Source organism: Zalophus californianus, chromosome 7, assembly GCF_009762305.2.
Source record: "Zalophus californianus isolate mZalCal1 chromosome 7, mZalCal1.pri.v2, whole genome shotgun sequence".
NCBI classification, from domain to species: Eukaryota; Metazoa; Chordata; class Mammalia; order Carnivora; family Otariidae; genus Zalophus; species Zalophus californianus.
The window spans coordinates 69444069-69466731 of NC_045601.1; the positions used below are offsets into that span (position 1 = coordinate 69444069).

The 22663-nt window shown below is 42.3% G+C and overlaps 1 protein-coding gene and 1 non-coding gene across 8 annotated transcripts in view; both read left to right on the forward strand.

Annotated features, from left to right (window-relative positions):
• The window catches only part of BACH2 (BTB domain and CNC homolog 2), a 363517-nt gene that overhangs the window by 302182 nt on the left and 38672 nt on the right, over positions 1-22663 (forward strand). The window lies entirely within an intron of this gene.
• Positions 8180-8286, forward strand: LOC113928120. The gene has a single exon (XR_003521803.1). It is a non-coding gene; the product is annotated as a U6 spliceosomal RNA (small nuclear RNA).

The following is a 22663-nucleotide window of genomic DNA, read 5'->3' on the forward strand; positions in this document are numbered from 1 at the left end:
AAATACCACAGATTGGGTGGCTTAGACAAAAATGTATTTTCTCACAGCTCTGGAGGCTAGAGGCTTAGAGGCGGCCACCTTCTCACCGTGTCCTCACATGGCCTTTCCTCAGTGCACAGAGAGAGAGCCCTGGTGTCTCTTCTCTTCTTATAAGGACACCATCATTTAACCTTAATTACCTCCTTAAAGACCCCATCTCCAAATACAGTTGCATTAGGGATTAGGGCTTCAAACTGTGGGTTTTGGTGGGAAATGTAATTCAGTCCATAACAATCCACTAAAAAAGGATGGATTTGTACAAATACAAAACAACACATGTGCAAGGTTATCCTCATATGTACAACCATATAACCATGTACTAAGCAGTCATAAGAAAGAAAAAAAGAAGAGCTCCATGAACTGATGAAGAGTAATTTCCAGGATATATTTTAGAAGGCAAAAATAAGATGCAGAAGAGCACATACACTGTGTGTGGTATGCTCCCTTTTGTGCAAGGAAAAGGGGAAAATAAGAATATATATTTATAATGTATAAAAGTATATGTATAACTTATAAGCATGTACATGCATACACACATTTGCTGATTTTACAAAAAACAGAAAAGATAAAGAATTGTGAAAAAAGTGACCCATAGAAAGGGGATGAAAAGAGAATGAAAGGTTTGTGATGAGAGTGACTCTCCGTATCTTTTTATTTCATGTTGACTTTTGAACCATTTGAACGTTTTACATAGCCAAAAAATTAAAATTTAGGCAAAAAAGACAAAAAGCGGCAAACCTAAAAATTATAAACAAACAGAAAAAAATGAATTCACTGTATGTTAAATTGGTTAGTAAACCACACAGAATAAAAGAATAAGTTAGATTAAGTTTTGCATCTGGTGCTATGACTAGACATCCTCTGTGGGACATTCTTCAGGACAGCTAGCCTGAACTTTTAAACATCACTGTCATGAAAGGCAGAATGACGAGGGACTATCCTAGGTAAATGCAATAAGTGACCTTTGATTGGCTCCCAGATTGAAGAAAAAAAATCTGTGAAAGACATCCTTGGAGCAATTTAGAGACCCTGAATATAGACTGTATATTAGTTTATAATGTTATATCAACGTTACTTTTCTTGGGTAGGAAAATGGTATTTTTGTTGTATAGAACGTTCTTATTCTCAAGATATATATGCTGAAGTATTTAGAGGTGAAATGTCATTTATTTTCAAATGGTTCTGGAAAGAAATGTATACGTGTGTGTGTGTGTGTGTGTGTGTGTGTGTGTACATGTTGATCGTAAAGAGAGTGCATAAATTTAGCAAAATTGAACAGTTGGTGGATCCAGATTAATGGCATATGAATGTACATTTCTTTCATTTTTTTTCTATAGATTGAAATTTTCAAGTTAAAAAATTCAGGGCAAACAAATAATCGATGTGGATTGATTTTGTCATGAAAGGGCTCCATTCATCAGGAAGCGTTCACAGAGCACCTACTCTGTGCCAAGCCCTGTTCTAAGTGTTGGGGATTTAGCACAGGATAGGACAGAGTCAATGGAGTTCTCCTGGGCCTACGTTTTGGTGGGGAAGACAAAAAAGAAAACAAGACAACTTTAGATTGTGGTAAGTGCTAAAAACGAAATAAACAGGCGATACGATAAACAGCCATCAAGGGAGAGGCAGGATTAGATAGGGTGGCGGGGGAAGGCTTGCCCAAGAAGGCAGCCTTTGAGCTGAGACCTGAATGGCCAGAAGGAGCCATTCATCTGTTCAACAGATGTGCATGGAGCACTGACAGTGTACAGATGAGCCCAATACCTGCACAAAGTTAATCTTCCCTGTAGGGTTTACCATACGGTAAACAGGAAGAGTAAGTTGGTGATGAGTGTTACAGGGGAAAATAAAGCAGGGAGGGGAATAGTTAATAGAGGACAGGAGTTGAAATTTTAGATATAATAGTTCAGAAAGGTCTTGCCAAGCAGGCAACACACAGAGACCAGGGCGAGAGCTAGGGTTGGGAGGAGACAGATCTTGGGGCACCTGCTGGGCCACTTAGTGACTGGCTTCGACTCAGAGAAATAGGAATCTTTTGGGGGATTCTGGCTAGAACAGTGATGTGATCCAGCTGATCTTCCCAAAGGATGGCCCTGGATGCTGGGTTTGAGAATAGGCTGCAAAGGGGCCAGGGCAGAAGCAGGGCTACTAGTGAAGCGTCTTCTGCAATAACCCAAGCAAGAGGTGGTTTAGACAAGAATGTAGCAGGGAGGGAAGGCCAAGATTTGGATTCTGACTCTGTTTTGAAGGCAAAGCGGCCAGAATTTCTCACTAACTGATTGCAAGTGGGATACGAGAGAAGGAAAAGGATCCAAGATGACTGAGGTTTTTGGCCACAAAACCAGAAGGATAGGCGTTGCCTTGAACTGAGGGTGGGAAGGAAAGTCTGCCTGAGGAGCAGGTTTAAGAGAGGAAACACGGGTTTGCCTGGATGGATGGCAAGATCAGGGGATGATCAGCAGTCAGGCGGAGGGAAAAGGCAAAAACATAAAGATCTACTGAGAATTTCACAGCAGCCTTGTGCAAGGATAATTGGGATCACCTTGTCTAAGTCTTTCCGTAGAATTTTTTTTTTATTTACAAATAACCTCCTGGCAAGTGGAGCTCCGTGAGCTCAGATGAGAAGGTTACCTCTGAGTGCACACTGTCTTCTGACTCTCAGAGTCTAGCTCCCACGTGGAGCTGCTGTAGAAGGCCTCCCTAGTCCTGGGTGCTGGATGGGAGTTTCGGCGGGAAAGGAGGAATTCGTGCTGAAGTTGCTGATCCTCTTCACAGTGATGTATGAGGCAGCGTTGGTGGGGGCAGGCCTGCAAGGTTCAGCCAGGGCGTAGCAGTGGTTCCCAGACATTTTTTGCCAATGACCCCTCTGACATGTGACCAGATTCCACAGGCTGTTTTTCAGCTTGAACCCAAATTTCCCTTCCTTCCATGCCCCACGCCTGTGTCCGGGAGGGACACACATTCTGAGCATATTTCGTTCCTCAAGAGCGGGCTCTGGCAGCTTTGAAACTATTCATTCGCATTCCATTGCTGCTGCTTCTCTCCCGCCAAGATTCCGACAGAGGCTGCTCTTAAAATAAGGAGGCCTTATTTATTCAGATTCTTCCTCCCCCAGGAAGATGCTGAGAGCTTTTCATGAGAATTCTTCAAAAATTGCTGAGGTTCTGTGGGCTTCAGAAAGTGTACTTAAAATGGGGACTCTGGTAACTAGGGCCCTCGGTAGATGCTCGTTGGAGGAGGTGGTAGGCCTTGAGCCCACTCTGCCTGGAGGACCCCTCTGCAGCTATAGTACGTTCTGCCCACTGTGGCCCAGCCCAAGAGAACACTCCAGGAGACCATCCTTTCTGGCCAATACCAGGAACAGAGGGGAGGTTGATTTGCCATCTCCTTCTCATTCTTTTTTTTTTTTTTAAAGACTTTATTCCTTTATTTGACAGAGAGATAGGGAGCACAAGCAGGCAGAGCTGCAGGCAGAGGGAGAGGGAGAAGCAGACTTCCTGCCGAGCAGGGAGCCCGATGCAGGGCTCGATCCCAGGACCCCGGGATCATGACCCGAGCCAAAGGCAGCCGCTTAACCGACTGAGCCACCCAGGCGCCCCCTCCCTCTCATTCTTTATACCTTCTCTTCCCATCTCCCTGGGTTTATTTCAAAAGCCATGTTAGTGAAAGAAACCGGTCACAAAAAAATAAATACTGTATGAGTCCATGTATAGGACACACCTAAAGTAGTCAGGTTCACAGAGACAGAAATAGAATATGGTGGTTACCAGGGCCTGGAGGTTGGGGGGGTTGGGATGCGGGGTTGCTTAATGGTTATAGAGTTTCAGATTTTCAAGATAAAAAACTGCCGGAGATCTGTCTCACAATAATGTGAGTATACTTAACGCTACCAAACTGTACACTTAAAAATGATCCCGATGGTAAATTTTATGGTATATGTTTTTTACCACAATTTTTTAAAGCTACATTAACAGCATTACTTTCATGGAAGGAAAAACTCGAATGCCTTAGGAGAGAGCAAACAGGCAGAGTCCATGGGGTAAGGTTTTTATCTTCTAACCATAGATGTTTCTATTATCCGCCTCCCCACGATTCTGCAGGATGCACATACCTATGGTGTGTGTGTCTCTGTGTCTATGTGTAAGCACTCCAGCATTTTGTAGACATTAGTTCCTTTGAGGGGCTCATCTACACAAGGGCCCTGATACAATTTTGTCTTTTAAAGAAAGACCAAGGAGCAGTATGAAATATTCAGGCTCACATAACAGATTCCTGGAAAATCCAGGACGCCTATGTCTACCTCAAGCCTGGTCCCAGAATCACTCTTTCTCTTTATCTCAGGCAACCCCTGCTCCCTGGCCAGGAGTAGTTTTTATCAAAGATCATGGATTTCATGAAGCAAGAGGTAGCAGGAGGAGTAGAGAGAGTAGCCTCTTGAAAGCAACAGCTGCCACACCAACCAGTTTAGCCCTGGGCAAGTCCCTAAACCCCTGAGCCTAGCTCCTGGGGATAATAGGACTACTCTGAAGGATGGCAATCAGTACCTGGTACTTGGGACATGGGTCTTCTGTTCATGGTCATCATCACCATTCATGGTAGGAAAAAGGCTTCAGAATCCCCCTTGAGATACCCAGCATGCCCTCTAGGTAGTCCTCTGCTAGGCGTAATGTCAAGCAGGTCTAGGTTGGTTCTACTTGGCACAAATTCCTATTTCAGCTCCTACTGTTACTTACTTCAAATACAATTGTCTCTTGGTCCAGAACTTGCTGAAATGCAGCCTCTTTTATGCTTCATACACACTTGGGCCCCTTTTCTAACCAGTTATTGAATTGTACAATTCCCTGGGTCCTGTAGAGTCTGGCCCCCATGGGTTCCTCAGTCTGTATTAGAAGGTTATTTTTGGATCTTAGGATTTACTTCAATCCTTTTTGGGAAAAAAATGTATGATATTATTTGAAATTGTAACTTGCTTTGAGTTAAAGATTTCTGAAAGAGCATGGTCATCTTAGCATCCAACGCTTTCTTCCTGCTCTGTCTTAATAGAACTTAGAGGGGCAGCCTTTGTACCAGCATGGCCATCTATGATCAAAGGCCAGTGTCAAGAGAAGGTCCCTCCACTGCTAGCTCCACGACAGGAAGCCCTAGTTCAATTGTTCATCTCAACTTTGTGTCTAGAGTTTGAGTTAGAATCATTAATGAGATAGCAAGGTCACAGACCTGGGAAAACTACCCAAAAAATTCCAACCCAGATTTGAGTCCTAAGACTAACAGATGGCTATATGAGAGCTAGAATGGGTGATCTCCAGGAACCTGGTTGGCCCCATCATTGCATGAGCATCTCTTTTGCCTTGGTCCCTCAGGTTGCTAGTACAGAGCTGTGTTCTCTCCTAAGTTCTGACCATTCTTGATAAATTAGAGCTATCGACCATGAGTATCAACCATGAGTAAATCACAGTACTTACTGCCATGTTTTAGAGCATATCCTGTACCTCCTCTCACTTCTTTCATTGTCTTGTGTCCTCCATCTCTTCTACTTGTGGTCAGGTCTTCTGGTTTCTTTTCCTCTCATTAGCCAAGATTTCAGGATTGCCTGGTTCAGTACTAAAACCTGTCCAAGAGATTATTAAGGAGGAAAAGCTCCGGGCTATTTTCTCCTGCCATTTTCAAGGTGTATAGAATGGCAGGGTGTGTACAACTTTTATGATACTATTAAGTGGCTGTTATGTCAAGCCCAGAAAAATACAAGATGAGGCATGCTGCTATCCATTCAAACAAAACTGTAGGTCCACGTGACTGACTACACTTGCCCCTCTGACAGGTCTAAAGAGAACGAGCTTACTTGTTCAGCATGGGAAGATCATGCCTGGAAATAATGCCTATATAAATGTCTTGAAACTCAGTCTGCTCAGTCTGCATTTGTTTAATTTCAAGGTTCTGCAACTATACAATTGAATTTTTGTTGAAGAGGTCTCATGGCCTTTGAAAACGTACATACTTAGGAGATCACTGACTCTTTTTTTTTTTAATATCGCCTTCCATTACATTCTATGAAAACTCCTTGTGTTCTCTGTAAATGTTCATGATCTCAGCAGACTGGTTGGACGAGGCCAGCATTCCAAACTAAAGTAGCTTGATGGATCTGTCATTCATAGACTCACAGGAGACTTGGGGAAGTTCAAGAAAGCTTTGTTTGTTTTGCCAACTCACAAGTCCATATATTTTGCCAGTGGTATCCAGAGTAAATGAAAATACTATCAACCTTGTCTTTTTTTCTTGTCGATTTTTGTATGCAGTGTTTAAGGAATACTAAGAACCATAACTCCTCTTAATTATTGTGGGGAAACAGTGAAGAGTGTCAAGGATTACAGGTTAGAATATAAGGCATGTTAGAAGTCATCTAGTCCAATCTCCCACCCAGTTTGGAATCCTTTTATTATAATGACATAGGTATCTCTCCAGCCTCTGTTAGAACACTTCCAGCAATGGAGAGCTCACCACCACTCAAGAGCGACTTCCATTTTGTCATCTGCGATTACTAGAAAATTCTTCCACATTTGTAGCAGATATCTGCATCCTTTACATTTTTATTTGTGATCTCATTTATGCCCTCTGGAATGAAAGAGAACAAATTTCATCTCTTCTTCTAATAATAGGCCATTAACTCTCTAAAGACAGCTCTTTTGTGGGCCCTGTAAATCTTCCTTTCTCAGGATTTAACAGCTTGGTTCCGTATATCACATGGATTCAGTGCTCATCATGATCCTCGTTGGTCGGGCCTGCTCTCAACATAGAGCACTAAATACTAGAGTCTTGATGTGATCTGAAGAGCAAAGAATCGAGTAAAGCTACAACCCTGTCCCGGCATTACACATTACACATTACACATTTTACGTTACACGTTATACATCTCTTGCGGTAGCCCAGGATTGTGCCAAGTTTCCTGGCATCTGTGTCACTGTCCTACTCACCTTGTTAAGCCAGCACTTTTCCTTCTTGTCCTTACAGAGTTGACTTTTTTTAATCCCTGTACAGAATTGATGTCCATTTTTGTTCAAGTGGATCTTTACATTTTACCCCATAATATCAGTCTGTGGTTGTCATTTGGGATCTTGATTCTCTCTCCTAAAGTATCTGACCAGCTTGCACCCACATAGTTTCCTAGTCAGATATAGAACTTAACCAGAACAGAGCAGACAGTAGAAGCCTGGCTCACATCACCAAACACTTTCCTTCAGGTTGAGGTTGACATTAATCCATCATCCAGCTACTGGTCACTTAATTTTACTACCTTCCAGACCCCATTTTTTCATATTATTCAGAGTGACCTAAGAGATATCAGCTGCCTTGCTGAAATCCTGAGATGCTATTTCTACTGCATTCTCTGAGCAGTAATCCTATCAAAACCAGAAGTGAAGTTATTTTGGCATGACTTGTTCCTAATGAAGCTTGAATCATCTGCCACTTTCCTATCTAGGTTCTGAGTGGGTGACGGTTTGCCAAGCCCAGAAAGATCAAGTATACAGTTCAAATGGAAGTGCTGTTCAGAGACTTAGTTTTACTCACAAAGAGTATCAAACTTTCAGAGAGCAGGTGGAACAATTTAAAAGTGCCACATGCACATCTGAATTGAGTGACAGTGAAAATGTGAGGGAAAAGACTCCTCCAATATGTGTATATATCATAAAAATGAAAAGAAAACCATGGAGCACCTGGCTGGCTCAGTCAGTGGAGCATGCAACTCTTGATCTCGGAGTTGTGAGTTTGAGCCCCATGTTGGGTGTAGAGATTATTTTAAAAATAAAATCTTCAGAAAAAAAGAAAAAGAAAACAAAAAATAATAATAATGTGACTACCGTTCTTGGGAAGATGGCTGATAAGATTGAGATATGATGTAAAAACAGAAAAGGAGGCAGGAGGTTAGAAAAACAAAAACTTTAAGTTCCTGAAGCCCACAGTGCCCCAAATCTCTGTGAAAGAGAGAGCATGTTGAGTGGGAAGGTAGTAGGGACGCAACCCCATCCAGGCTAGGAGTCGAGGGCAGGGTTTCTAAGGAGAACTATATCTAAAATGGTTCCTTGATCACGGGGTGGGTTTGTAAATCCCACAGAATGAAACGCAGATTAAAAACACATACCAAGAAGTGCTCATTTTAACAGTACATACACTACAATTGGAATGATACAGAGAAGATTGGCATGGCCCCAGCATAAGGATGACACATAAATTCATGAAGTGTACCATATAAAACACACACATACCCCAAGAAGAGCTGGCCTCATAAAGCTTCCCCAGTGCATGGCCCAGGAGTTAAAATGATGGGGGCTGAGTTCAGTTTACTTCCAACATCAGTCCTCCTTACCTTGTCTTTCCATTTCCCTGTTTTAGTCTTTCTCAGATGCCAAGGTCCTGAGAAAGCCCTTACAAGTCCTGCTACACAAGGACTGGGTTCTCCAGGCAACAGCCCATGGCCTCCATCCCTCCAGCCTCGTCACTGTTTTCATAACACTCTACTTCAGTTCCTCAGGCTCCCTCTGTCCAGCACCAGGAATGATGGAATCCTGGAAAATACTGCTGTGGCGTTATTTTTGGCTCCTTCCTTCCAGCCCTGTGTCTGCCTGCTCATCGACAGCCATTAACAGCTGTTAGAAGGGACTTTCAATTGCCTGGCTTCTTGCTGAAGTGTTTTAACACCGGTTTTCTAAGAGCTCAGCTACGCCATAGAGGTGAGAGAAAAATGGCAGAAGAGGTTACAGAAAGCCCCCTTCATTTAGGGAGTCAGGTTTTTCTCCCCCGCCGCCGCCTTTTTTTTTTTTTTTTTTTTTTTTTGCAAGAAAAATAAGCCTCTGACAAAAGCTGTAGAGGCGCCGCCCAGCTGAGTCCCTGTAGAGTCCAATTCAGATGATCTCATGTAGCGGCCCTAGAGGCAGCCCGTGCCATTAGTAGGAACACAATCAAGGAATTCCGATGTCTGTGCATCGTTGATGTGAGCAGTTTCGCATTCCCACCCTTGCTGAGCTGCTGCCACCTCACTGCATCATCTGGAATTCTGGACTAGACATAGAAGGGGTAGCCTGTCGGCAAAGAGGCTAGAAGATGCCCCCTGCAGACACCCACAAACCTGTACCCCATCAACCTCTTCCAGGAGCCCGTTGATGCCAATAAGGCTGCCCCGGGTGGTCACCTCTTCCGTTGTTTACTTCTCTACAAAGGACTGATAAGTGTAGTAGACATTTGGAAAGTTCTGTGCTCCCTGTAAATGTTAATCCATTGATTCTCACTAGCCCCAGGAAAGATAACGATGTTGTTGCTGATCAAGAATTAACCCTTCATGTCTACCAACACTTTACCACCTTTGGCTACTTCCTCGCACATCCCCTACCACCACCAGAGAGTAACACACAGTCCTTTCCCCGTGTTTCAGACTGGAAAATATGAGAGGCCTTGTCCAAAGGTCTTCTATGTCAGCATTTAGCCAGAATAATTGTTCAGTCTCCTAATCCCAGTGTTTCTCAAAATATGAATATGTGTAGCACAACATGGAAGTGAGGTGATCTCAAGTGGCATATGAAGAACTTTTTTCGAAATCATGGTGTTTATTTTAATATATATTAGAAAAAGCATAACCTGAGATTTCACAGACAGTCTTGCTTAGGACAGGTTTCTTTCTGAGCTAAATTTATTTAAGGAAGAAAGTGAGTTGCATTAGAGAGAATACTAAAGATGGTGACAGTGGATCCCAAGTCTCTGTAGTTTAGGAAACACTTCATAATTCAGCTTTTTCTGTCCACAAGCCCTGTCTGTCTTGTACAATATCTACCCGAAGAAAGCCACAATGGCATCTTATTGGGAACCCAGGGTCATGCCTATTTTCATAAGTTTTGTATGAAATACAGGAACAGGCTTTTTGCATTAAGTACATTTAGATGAAAACACTTCTTGTGTGTGTTTCTTTCCATCAACGATTCTTGGTTATCTGATTTGTGTATTGCCTCCAAAATACCCTAACTCTCCTGCTTGGGTCCCTCAGCATCCATACACCGCCCCCCCGCCAACCTGTCTGTAGCCTTCCTTATGGTGAGGATAGAGGATAAGATTCTACCTGACTACTGTTTCGTGTTGCAGAATTTCTTCAGGACTAGCTAAGATGATTTGCACCTCTATATCAGTTCTCTGTGACCACATACCTCTGCCCCCCACTTTTCCTTCTCATGTTTCAGCTCAGTGAAGTTCTAAAGAAGACCCCTTTGTTTGGCTATTGTGGGTATCCTTATAGTTTAGATGTTCTTCCAAAGAATGGATATGGAGGGCAATGGGTTTGATAACAATAACCAAATCTTCTGTTGCTAAAGTTGTAGGAGAAAGAGGGGACATATTATGGCATGAGATGAATCAGGATAAGTCAGTTGAGCCCAATTCTAAAGAGCCTTGAAGGCCATTTGAGAGGGGCTTGGGTTTTATTCTGCAGGAAGCAGGGAAATAAAGTGATTGTCTTTGGAATGATTAATCAGGCAACAGTACAAAGGAAGCATTCAGGGAGAAAGAGACAATGGCCAGGTTGTTACATAAGCAAAAAGTAAGAAGGCCATGAAGGAAGGCATGTTTGTTGCAAAAGAAAGATATAGATGCCTTTTAAAGACCAAAGAATAACAGAAAAGTCCTAAAATTGGATCATGACTTTCAGACAGACATCATTGACGGAATTGTTCATTAGCTATCTCTTCTAGATCAGTGCTATTCAGTAACATTTTCTGTGATGATAAAAATGTTTTCCCACACAGTCCAATATGGTAGCCACTAGCTACATGTGGCTATTGAGCACTTGCAATGTGGCTAGTGTGACTAATTAAACTGAATTTTTAAATCTTATTTAATTTTAATTAATTGTAATGTAAATAGTCATACGTGGCTAGTGACCATCATATTGGACTAACCAGCATAGTGCAGGACTAGAATCCGGTGCCAGCTATCCTGCCTGACTTGTTTGCCAATCTGTCCCTAGAGCCTAGCATTGCCTGGCACATAGTAGGTACTTAATAAATATTTGTTAAGCGAATGAATAAAAACAAACCTTATAAAACAGAGGCAAAGGGTATGTCCTGTTCGAATCAATATACTCCTTTATGGAGAATTTTGGCCCCCACTTAAAGGTGGAGGATGGAGATTACCCACACACGTTTAGAATATTTCCCAAATCTTTAAACTAAAGCTCTCAGCTTGTGCAAGTGGAGCAAAATCAAGCCAAAGGGGATAGATGAAAGTCAGCCACGTCGTGGGAAAATCCAAGCCCAAGTTCTGTTCTGTCGGTCCCTGCCACCTTGGTTTTCGTTTCTGGCTATTGTAGAAATGCACAGTACCCATGTCTTTTCTTGAAATATGTGAGGGTAATGATCAAAATGAAAAAAATATCTTTTATGAGGAATGATAAAAAGAAAATATGTCAGAGCTGCTTTGTTAACATGGCTATAGAAATACGGAGAGGTCCACACATGATCTGGAGTGAGGGGCTCAGGACGTAAGCCCTGGGCAAGTTGCTTAAGCTCTCCAAACCACAGTTTCATAGAAAATGAGAATAAGAATCATAAACACTTCACTTACCAAGCAGTTGGGAGGAAGAAATGATATAGTAATAGGAAAATTTGTGGTTCATAATCCATAAAGTTCCGTTCAGATGTTTATTTTAATTCACACAGACTGGAGTTATATCTGAATATATGTCTGGAAGACACAGTTATATTAAAATATAATTCTAATATGTGCCTTCCAGAAAAATGAGAAGTCCTCAAGCTACCTACATCCAAAACAAAACCAAAACCAAAAAAAGATGTCTCTTAACACTAAAAAAAAAAAAAAATTCTGGAAAACTGATCCCACAAGCTCTTTCTAATAGCTTGTTATGATCAGTAGTGCTTGTTGCCAGGAAGTTCTTTGTCTTTCACCATCTCTCTGCCCTTTTAGATTCAGTGACTACGTCCTCTTCCCCATTTGCCAGGAACCACCTCCCACTTGCCACTGAAGCCCTTCATACCCTTCCCTCATCTCCCCTGCTCTGTGCTTCCATCACCTGCCTCGGGCCCCTGTCTTAGCAATAAATTTAGACCCTTTTTCTCTCTTTCTTCAAACTCACAACTTCTGCAGCACCTGTAGCCATCTATTAAGAAACATCTCTGGGCGCCTGGGTGGCTCAGTCAGTTAAGCATCTGCCTTCAGCTCAGGTCATAATCTCAGGATCCTGGGATCGAGTCCCGCATCGGGCTCCCTGCTCAGCGAGGAGTCTGCTTCTCCCTCTCCCTCTGCCCCTCACTGCCCCGCTCATGCTCGCTCGCTCGCTCTCAAATAAATAAATAAAATCTTAAGGAAGGAAGGAAGGAGGGATGAAACCTCTCCAGCAACCTGAGTCCCCCAGGACTACCAGTTTACCTCCCTCACCCCCCATTTCCCTTTCTTTACTCTCAATGATTATAGCAAAGAGCTGGTCATCATTCCACATGTACTGACCATCCACAGACGGAGCTCTGTATAACCCTATCAAATACCACACCGACTTAGGTTCTTCATGTAGGTAACAACTGCTTCCAGAAAAGTTTCAAAACTTCACCTGTATGTCATGATCTCATGCTGTTCCCCAGATCCAGGATTTATAAAGAGATTACTGTTGAAAATAGTTATTCACTTACCGCTAGAATTATTTTCTCATAGTATTTCTCATAGAAAAAGAAATCCCATTTCTTTTTCATAACTATGACCACTTCTCTGGTCTTTTTGTCATTTTTTCCCCAGAATTTAATATGTTTACTAAAATAAAGGGCCATAAATATGCACAATCCAAATAATTGTTCATCAGTTCAGGGAACCTAAGCATCAGTTTTCAGGTTTTGCCATCCTAGACCCCAACATTCTCCCCCATTGAGAACACATTCTCTTTCTAACCATATTCAAAGACAGGAATCACTAGAAATCCTATTGGTTTTCATTATATATAAGCTTAAATAATTATTTCTCTCTTACATTTGGGTTATAGCTTTTTTTCTTTGCAAAATATTAACATCTAATTAAGCCTAACCAGAATGTACGCCGTTTGCCACCTTTAAAATTTCATTCTAATTCAAACGTCTCTTTACGGCTAGTACGTGAAGAATAAGGCCACTGTGACCCCAGCCACTGGTAAAAATACTGAAAATTAAGCCCTCCTTAGGGTGAGACTAGCTCACTGCTGGCTAGTCAATAGTATGACAACTGATTGTATTGATAAAAGGGTAAAATGGTAAGTATGCTGAAATTATACAGAAGATAAACATTGAAAATAATGTATTTTAAAATCCTATTATATTAAGAAATAAAAGTTATACAGACTTTACAGAAAGGAAAAAGCAGCAGTACAAGCCCGAGACTCAACACCTTCCAGTGGAAGCCAGGAGGGTTCTGCAAATGCACTGTTGGTCATTACTCTACCCAAGATCTGGGTTCGCAGGCACGTGTCCTCAGGGCTGAAAAGTAGCAGAGAAAAACCATACCTGGCCCTTCTTTTCCCTCTGGAGGGTTGCCAGTCAGACTTGGTACCGTGGTAGTAAGGGTTAGCCCCTGTGGTCTAGCTATGTTCCCAGATCTGCCACTGTCAGCAGCCTAATCTGATGATTATAATCATAATAATCCATCAATTTAGGGTCCTTATGAAGCAGTTTTCTATAAAGTACTGCATACGACCAAACAACCCCACATTCATACGTAAGACCAAGGGCGCTTTTCACTTTTCATTTTACCAAGGCTGGGAGGCGGTGGGAGTCCTCCCCTGAAACACTCAGATTTTTTTTTTTTAATGTGCAAGTTACATGACTGTAAGAAGAATCTTCATTTCACATTTGCACTACTTGAAACATTTCCATTGCCTCTTGCATTGGTCTGTGTAGATGCAGGTTGTAGTTTTGGTGGCCCATTGTCTAAGGACAAAGGCTAGGATGGGCAGTCTGGATAAACTGCATTCCAAAAGTTTAAGAAATTAGTTGTTTGAGGGCACCTGGGTGGCTCAGTCAGTTAAGCGTCTGCCTTTGGCTCAGGTCGTGATCTCGGGGGTCCTGGGATTGAGCCCCGAATCGGGCTCCCTGCTCAGTGGGACATCTGCTTCTCCCTCCCCCCTGCTTGTTCATGCTCTCTCTCTCTCTCTCTTTCCCCCTCTCTCAAACAAGTAAATAAAATCTTTTTTAAAAAAAGAAAAAAGAAATTAGTTGTTTGAACTTAGAGTATTTTTTTCTAGAAATAGGTTATAAATCATGATTACTTTCCTAAATCAGCTCCCAAATCTCACTTCTGTATCACCTTTCATTTTTTAAAATTTATTCAGTGAACAGATATTTATCATTATGCAAGGAGAGAAGCAAATGAATTCTTTAGGAATGAGTGAAGGGTTATGAAAGTACAAGGGAAGAGTAGATCATTCTAAGGAGAGAGGACATCATGGAGGAGAGGAGGTACTGTTGGGATAAGACCATCTTGGGGTTAGCGTCTCCCCCATTATATGCCTGTAGCACCTTCTCTATATTTCCCTCATAGCACCTTTGGCATTGTATGGTAATTGAATTATTGCTTGTCTGTCTCCTCATCTAGACAATAAGATCCTTGTGTCAGATTTCTGTGTGGTGGCGGTGATATTTTCAGTCTGCAAATCGACCATCTAGAACAATGCCAACATGATAGCTATTTGGTTAATGTTTGTCAAATAAATGAAGAGCATCCTTTAGAAAAATTCTAGAGGCAGGAAAATGCGTAGCGTGTTTTAGATGGGAATGAGAGGGAGGAATGCAACGGAGTCTGAATGCCAGCAAAGAGGATATCTCTGGATTCTAGTTCTGGTGTCCTTTTTTCCAGCCACACCTAACTTCTTTTCATTTTATATTTTTTATGGGAAAAATATTTTTGGCGTTCCAGCCAAAGGGCCCATCTTCTCCCAGTCCCAAGGATGCATGGGCTTCCTCCAGGGAGGGATAGAGATCTGTATAGATGGGTCTTAAGGAGCCAGTTGGACCCAATTTCACCAACCGCCATGGGTGTTCACAATTAGAGAACAAAGGGCAGTTTCTCCGGCGAGCCTTCCTGAGGACTTGCCTGCCACTCACTTTTAAGTACAGCTTATTCACAAAGTGGGGGCTGTTTGTAAGTCAGGGGCAACGTGTGTTTCATAAAAGCGCTTTCAGTATTAGGTTCTCTTTATGTCACCACTTGTACAAACATACATGGAACTGGTCACTTCTCTTTTCTTTGCATTATCAATTTTTCCTTTCCCTCCTCCCTTTTAAAGTCTTAAGTTAATGCTTTTATGTTTATTTTGCATTTTTTTTATGCTAACACAATCCAGCCAGTAAATGTCCGAGTGTTCCTCGCCCCAGCTGATGGCAAGTGAGCGGCCTTGAACGCGGGCCTGGGCAGCCTCCTCTGGCTAGCCTCAGCACCTGCTCTCTAGGCTCCGGTTTCGCCACTGCCGTTATGAGCGAGAAGCCTATAGTAATAACGATGCCTGAATGGGAGATACTCCTGGACTTATTTGCATTCATTACTTGCTGGTAGTTTCTCTGTTGAGGTCTCCATCCTTGTTTTTACGGAGCTTTTGGCAGTGTTTCTGCAGTCGGTGTGTGAATTTTTATGATCTGTTGCATGTTATTCATGCAATTTCCTGCCCTGTAATGGTATCAGTTTTCCAGACGCAGAGGAATACAGACTAAAACCTGGGAGCCTGCATTAGCATAAAATGTCCCAGTTCTGTCAGTTTGATTAATTTGTCTCTTTGTCTCCACTCTATATGATAAGTGCTATTAATGGTTGCAACACTTCATATGTCAAAGTCTTTCTTCCTAATGACTTGAAAATGCGGTTTATTTCCCCCCTTTTTGTATTATTTTCCTCATTTAGCATTCCACTCAAGTATAGATTTATGCCATGCTCTTTCATTATCTTACTGGTTGCAGCACTGGAGTGATTACATATGGTGTAGAGTATGCGTAAAGATGTGATCCCAGGGGCAGCAGCTGCTGATGCAAGCTGAAAATAGATCCAGCATACGCTCAGCACTTTTCCCAGAGGCCTTTTATTTATTAGGAACAGTCTTGGTACAGGACAGCTTGGATCCTCATTTAGCAAGATGACTTTTTTGCCTTTCGGAACACTGCAGTGACTTTGCTCTATTTACTGATGCTGCTGTGTAATTATTTCTTTAACCGCCTTGTATCTCAGCATTGACTTAACCTAACAGAAATTGTAATATAGTCTCGATATATAATGAACTCAAGAAGCGACAGGCTCCATTTGAAGTAATGGAGCTTGACAGATCTAAGGTTTAAATTAAATAATCCTATTTGTAAGACAGCATTTGTACATGGTACACTGCTTTAAAATGAATTTCTGTTCTTCTCTAGCACTTCTTACACCGTTTTCAGCATTCTTGCTTTCAAAAGGACTTTTTCCAGAAAGAAGCGCATCGTGAAGCCAACGGCTTTTTCATAAGGAAAAGAATCAAATGAAATTTTTTTACCCATTTCGATCACTGAACTGGAACCAGCATCATTAATGATTTGAGATGGATAGTTATTAATCCAAGCTGGCAAATCCAAATAGCTCAGACTTTTCTATCAGCACAGAACATCTGTGATATAAATATAATAGAATTTAGGATTAAGATAATAGCTAACCTTCTGCATGTGGTTTAAGTTCAAAGAGGTACTTTTTTTTCATAAATTTGAGAAGTCCTAATAACAAGTATATGTATTTATTTCCTGAATAAATCCAAGCAGAACCCTCAATTTGTGATGTCATGAGAGGTGTATTTTCAACAGGATAAGGAGGAAGTTCATTGTATATTTTAACAGATAGCATCAAGATAGTGATTCCTCAGTGTGTGATAAAATTGTCCAAATAGCAAAAATGAAGAAATAAGAACATTAAAAGTTTACAGGCAAATGACAATCTGAGAGTAGTATTATCTATTGGCAGAATGTAGTCCTATGATGAGGAAGCCTTGAAGAAAAATGAATTTATAAATAGAGAGCAGACTTCTTTATGGTAAAGTAATGAATAAGGGAGGCAAGTTAGTAAATTCCCTTTTTCCTTTTTTGTGTGTGATTTTACCTGCCCCGAACCAAGAAGGCATCAGAGAAGAGGGGGGTGATTCCCTCCTTAAATTTGTGGTTGCCCTGAGATAGCGCCATGGGTTCTGTTTGGTTAACTGAGATTTTATTAATTCTATAATCGAATGAGAGTTATATGGGGTTAAACACATCATTTCCTGCTGGGTCAGGTTAAAAATTAAAGCAGTGATTCATGATAAAGAAAAGAAAGTGTGGGGGGGGGGGAAAGGAAAGAAAGTGTGATTATCTCATTTTAGTGGGTATATATGACCCCTAATATTGTTGAAAGAGCAGTAATCCAAACCATTCCTAAAATAAGCAAACCAAGGAGCACTTCGCTGGGTAGAAGAGAAGCTCCCCCCCCCCCCCCGCCCCCCGCTCCTGCCCACATTCACAAATGCATGAAAAAGCGTTAGACCATAGCATTTTATCAACTTGATCATCGTGGTTCATATACTCTTTGAAGTTTGTTTGGGAGTTTAGACAGCTAATAGCCTGTGCTGTGTCATGGGGGCTGCAGCCTGCCCCCTGCCCTAAAGATGCCCCCGGTAGGAACAGAACGGAAGATGAGCAAGAGCTTGCCTGGGGCTAATGTGCCTGCTTTCTTACTCTTTTTATTTTGTCCTCCTTTCTTTCCCCCTGTCCTGCTTCCTGCTCTCACACAAAGAACACCCCAGCTTGTTCTCCAGACTCATCCCTAATTACCTCCGTTGTGACACGGTAATGTTAGAGCCGATTTCATTCTCTGTTTCGCGGCCTCAGAACAGTGGGTGATCTTGCTTGCTCTGGGAGAAGTGATACTTGGGCATGACAGGATGAATTAAGGATGGGGCCTAAGTATTAACTCTTAATTCCCTAGCTCTTGTGGTTCTAAATGAGATTCAGTGTCATTATAACTGGGAGGATGTGAGCATTTTATATGTATGTGTGTCTGTCGCTGAAACCATGTTTGATCAATTGAATTGACCTTGGTTTTCTGGTGAAACACATCAAGCGTATTATGAAACAAGCAGCCCAAATAAAGAAAAACATTTCACATATCTTGTCAAATATTTCACTGGGACCTCTGGAAGCTGATACTTCCCTTCTGCCACCAGCTCTGAAAGGAGAACAAAAGCACTTCATTTTTGATAAGTGAGACTTGATTTTTTTCTTTGAAACCTTTTCATTTCCAAGATGCCTTATGAGAGGTATCACAGTTTGGGCTAAGTTTCCCAGTAAATGATGTCGATTCTGAAGGAGGCTTTCAGAGCCAATTATTTAGCAAGTGGTTTGTAAACCAAAGACTAAAGGAAGAAATACATTATCAGATAAGGGCCAAGCAAAGAAAGAAGGAAGAAATTAACTTTATTTAGCACCTATTTTATACCAAGTGAATATGAAAATAATTGGAGCAGAACAACAAAGATCTTAGGATCAGAGGAACAAAAAAAGATCAATGGACTTACAGAGTTGGGTTTTTTTTTTTAATGGAATACTATGTTCCATTATAAACACTCGTAGAAGTATTTGAATAGAGACAGAAAAGGGGGAAAGACAGAGGGTGGGAGGGTAACGAAGTTCTTAAAGTCTGTCTAAAGAAGTAAGAATAAAGTGGAGGGATTTCAGCCCTAAGGACAGAACCAAATCAGTCCGGTGTGAAACCAAGATAGTCGCTAGCAAGTAGAAATGTAACATTCATTTTTTGTTCCTGAATTCTGTTAGCAATTTCTGCCTCTTCAAATTCTTTGGGAAATGGAGAAGTCTGAATCTAAAGCTTTCCTTGGCTCTCAGTCAAAGGTCTGCCTCACCCAGAAAACATCAGGAAGCCTAAAATCAGTGGAATTTTTTTCAAGGGATAACACAAGCCAATTTTGAGCCTGATTTAAAATTTGCTGTATAAATTCATGCTGGCTTTGCTACAGCTGAGTGTACCCTCTTTTCTGTTGCTGACTCTTCCAGTAAAACACACATCCACTCCACTTTCCACACTTCAGATTTCAAGTGGAAGAGAGCTATTTGAAGGCCTCCTCTCAAAACTGACTTACTGGACCTTGTAGAACCTGCTTGAGAAGCTTCCATGAGTATAGACGTGTATGTGCGTACTTTTTAAAAATGATCTTTGATCCAAGAAAATTATAGCGTTTGTATTTATGGGCACACAATTATGCAGTGGGCTTTCTGAAGGCCCTATTATAAACAAGCTGGAGCTCCTATCCCTCTAGTTTTGGTTATATTCTGTTCCACCAAAAAGATACATATGCTTCATTAAAGCCAAGATTTATTAGCAAGGCCAGCAGGTGATAATGGAATAGCAATTTTTACGTATCAACTTTGACTTGGTTCCCTTAATTGGCAGCAAGGAGAAATATTAAAAGATCTTGCTAACGCAGCATGATGCATGGGAATTAAGAGCATCAGGGAATTTTTTTCTTTTGTGATATATTGGGAATCATAAAACCTTGGTCTTAAAATTCATCTGACCCAGCACTAAAGAAATGGGCTATATTTTATCTTTTGTATAGCCTTCGTGTCTAATACAGTGATGCTGATGAGGATTTAAAAAAATAACCTTTATTGAGCATTCACTATGTGCCAGGCACTGCTCCATGCACTCTTTTACATGCATAACTCATTGGCCCTCTAGGATTGCTGCTAATATTACTATTATTATTATTATCTCCCTATGATGAGGAAACTGAGGCAAGAGATGTTAATTAATTTGTGCCAAGGTCAGCTCCTAAGTCAAGGAGCCTGGATAGACGCCTGGGCAGCCTGACTCCCATATTCCTAGCCTCTTGCCTGAGAGATGAGAGTAGTAACCCTCATTAAAGATGCAGGTGTCTGTGGGGTTTTTTGGTTTTCATAAGATTTTTTTAATTTATTAATTTGAGGGGGGGGCAGGAGGAGCAGAGGGAGAGGGACAAGCAGATTCTGCTCTGAGCACAGAGCTCAACACGGGGCTCGATCCCACAACCCTGAGATCAGGACCTGAGCTGAAATCAAGAGTCAGATGCTTAACCAACTGAGCCACTCAGGCGCCCCAGGTGTCTGTGTCTTAAACAGGTGGAAGAATGAGGCCCAGGGTGCCACACCGGTCAGCTGTAGCTTGGAGACAGCCAGTATCTCCATCTCTCATTCAGGGTTTTCCTGTGCCACACAGATGTCACCATGAGCCTAGCAAGAGAAATTTGCCTTTACGAAAGAAGGAATGAAAAAGATGCTGAAAAAGTGGAAATGTAAAATGATAGCAAAGAGAAAAGACCTGAAATCTGAAATAAGTTTTCATTCTTCTTCTTTCTACCCATTGATGATTTCCTCAATTCATGCCACTTGGTCTAATAAAGACCTTAATATCTAGGTCATCTTGACTTAGGTAAGGACTCGATTTTGTCTGGGGCCTGAGTTTTGAGGCACAAGGTGTAAGACTGTTTAAGAAAACAGCTATACAGATTTTATAATAACCCAGCGTGGTAGGTAGAATAATGGCCCTCCAAAGATGTCCGTGTCGTGATCCCCCAAAGCCTATGAGTATGTTACCTTATATGGCAAAAGGGAGTTTGCAGAAGTGATTAAGTTAAGGATTGAGATGGGGAGATTATCCTGGGTTATCTAGTTGGGTACAGTGTAATCATAAGAGTTCTTATAAGAGGGAAGCAGGAAGGTCAGACTCCCAAGGTCCACTTCCAAGTCTGAGGTCCATTTGAGTGATGATGGAAGAGGTATCTAGAGGCCCAGGCAGGCTCTGGCCACAGAACTGGTCTGTTGCTCCACAATTATCATAAAAATCAATGAACAGGGCCTGGGAGGAAGGTTGCCTTTTCCCCATCTCTGACCATAGCTATTTTCAGCAAGTCATCTCGTTTTATTAGTTCGTCTATTTTCCATTCATCTTTATTTTAAAATAAAACGGACATCTCACGTTCTGTAGGAACTATCACCTCTTTCTCACTGGCCAGGCCAGAATGATTTATTGGGCAAGTTCGCTGTTCTTAAAAATCCTACATCATGCCATGGCTAAAACAACTGACTGGCATCAGTGGTTGGCTTCCTTTAAAGAAAGCTCCAGGCTACAGAATTCAGGTCCACATCCTCCTCGGTAAATTTATGACTCTGAATCCCAAACTACCTTGGTTACACCTCTGATCTTTACACAATTCCCATCCTATCAGTCATGTGGTAAAGTGCCCCAAATGACTCCGACTGGAACCCTCCTTTTGCTAGTGTGGGACCCAGGCTCTGGCCTCGGTTGGTTGGTTAGAAACAGCGTGGCCCTTTGTATATGATTCTCAGTCTGTGCTCTCACACATCAGCAGCTCAGCCCCCTCTCAGTCTCTCTACTCTGTCCACACCTCCCTTCTACGGCCACTACCCACACTCTGGCCACAGCTGGCGTTTGCCTGCACTTCTTTGACCAGCCTTCCCCCCTGCCCAGGTTGCCCCCCAGCTGTGGCTAGAGTAATCTCCCCAGTACTCCTGCTTGGCAGACCCCAGTGGCTCTCGATTGCCGGCCAGCCTCCTCGGTGTGACGTAGCCTGAGTGTGTGGCCCGCACCCCTGCTCACCTGTCTAGTGTCACCTGTGGCCACCCCAGCACCCCTCCCCCAGCTGAGCTCCTGCCTCACCGCCCTGGGTGCTGGATTTGCTCATGTGTCTGCATATTCCTTTTCTCCCACGTGTAGCACCAGTGCCCGCCCACTACCTGGCTAATCCTCCCTTGGGCCTCCATTTCAGTCTACTTCCTCTCAGGTAGGTGCCCCTTCGCCAGCCCCTGGACTTCCCCCATTGCAGCTCTTACACTGTGTTGTCATTACCTGTCAACTTGTCGCTGGCCCATCCGCCTGGCACATCTCAGGCTGGGCACCCTTTCTTCCATTGTTTTATTCTCCCAGCACCTAAGACTATGGAACCACGGGAGGTAGTCAGTCCGTGTTTATTTATTAAGGGAATAAAGTGAGCTATACCCTCTATTGCAAAGGTGGCCCCCAGCAGCACCCTGTAGAGTGAGTTCCGGTGGGGGAAGACGCCTGGTCTCACTGCCTCGAACTGGATGACACAGCCTGCTCAGCCTACAAACCCCACCCAGCTAAGTACTATCGTAGAACTGAGTTTTGCTCGTCTCTGTATGAGGCTGCACACTTGCCATTTTGATGCATTTGCTCCCATATCACCGTGGGGCAAAGGGAAACTCAGAGGACAAGGGACGGTAGCTCGAAAGTGTTAGTAATTGCTGACAGACTTAGCAGTTCATAAAGTCATAATGATGATCGAGGACAAACAAGAACAGATCAAATGGCCTTTTAGGTCTGCATTCAGTATGATCAGCTAAAGTTTTCTTCTGTGTGATGAACAAATAAGAGGTCCCAAGTGCCCTTTTTTCCCCCTAAAAAGTACCCCATTCAGATTCTGCATATATTTTTTGAGGCAATTTGCTTCTCTTTGCCTTGCTAACTTTCTGTGACTTGCCCTGCAACCCAGATCTATATAAATATCTTGTGTTCTTGTGCTCCCTCTCCTGGTCTTTTCTGTCTCTCTGTA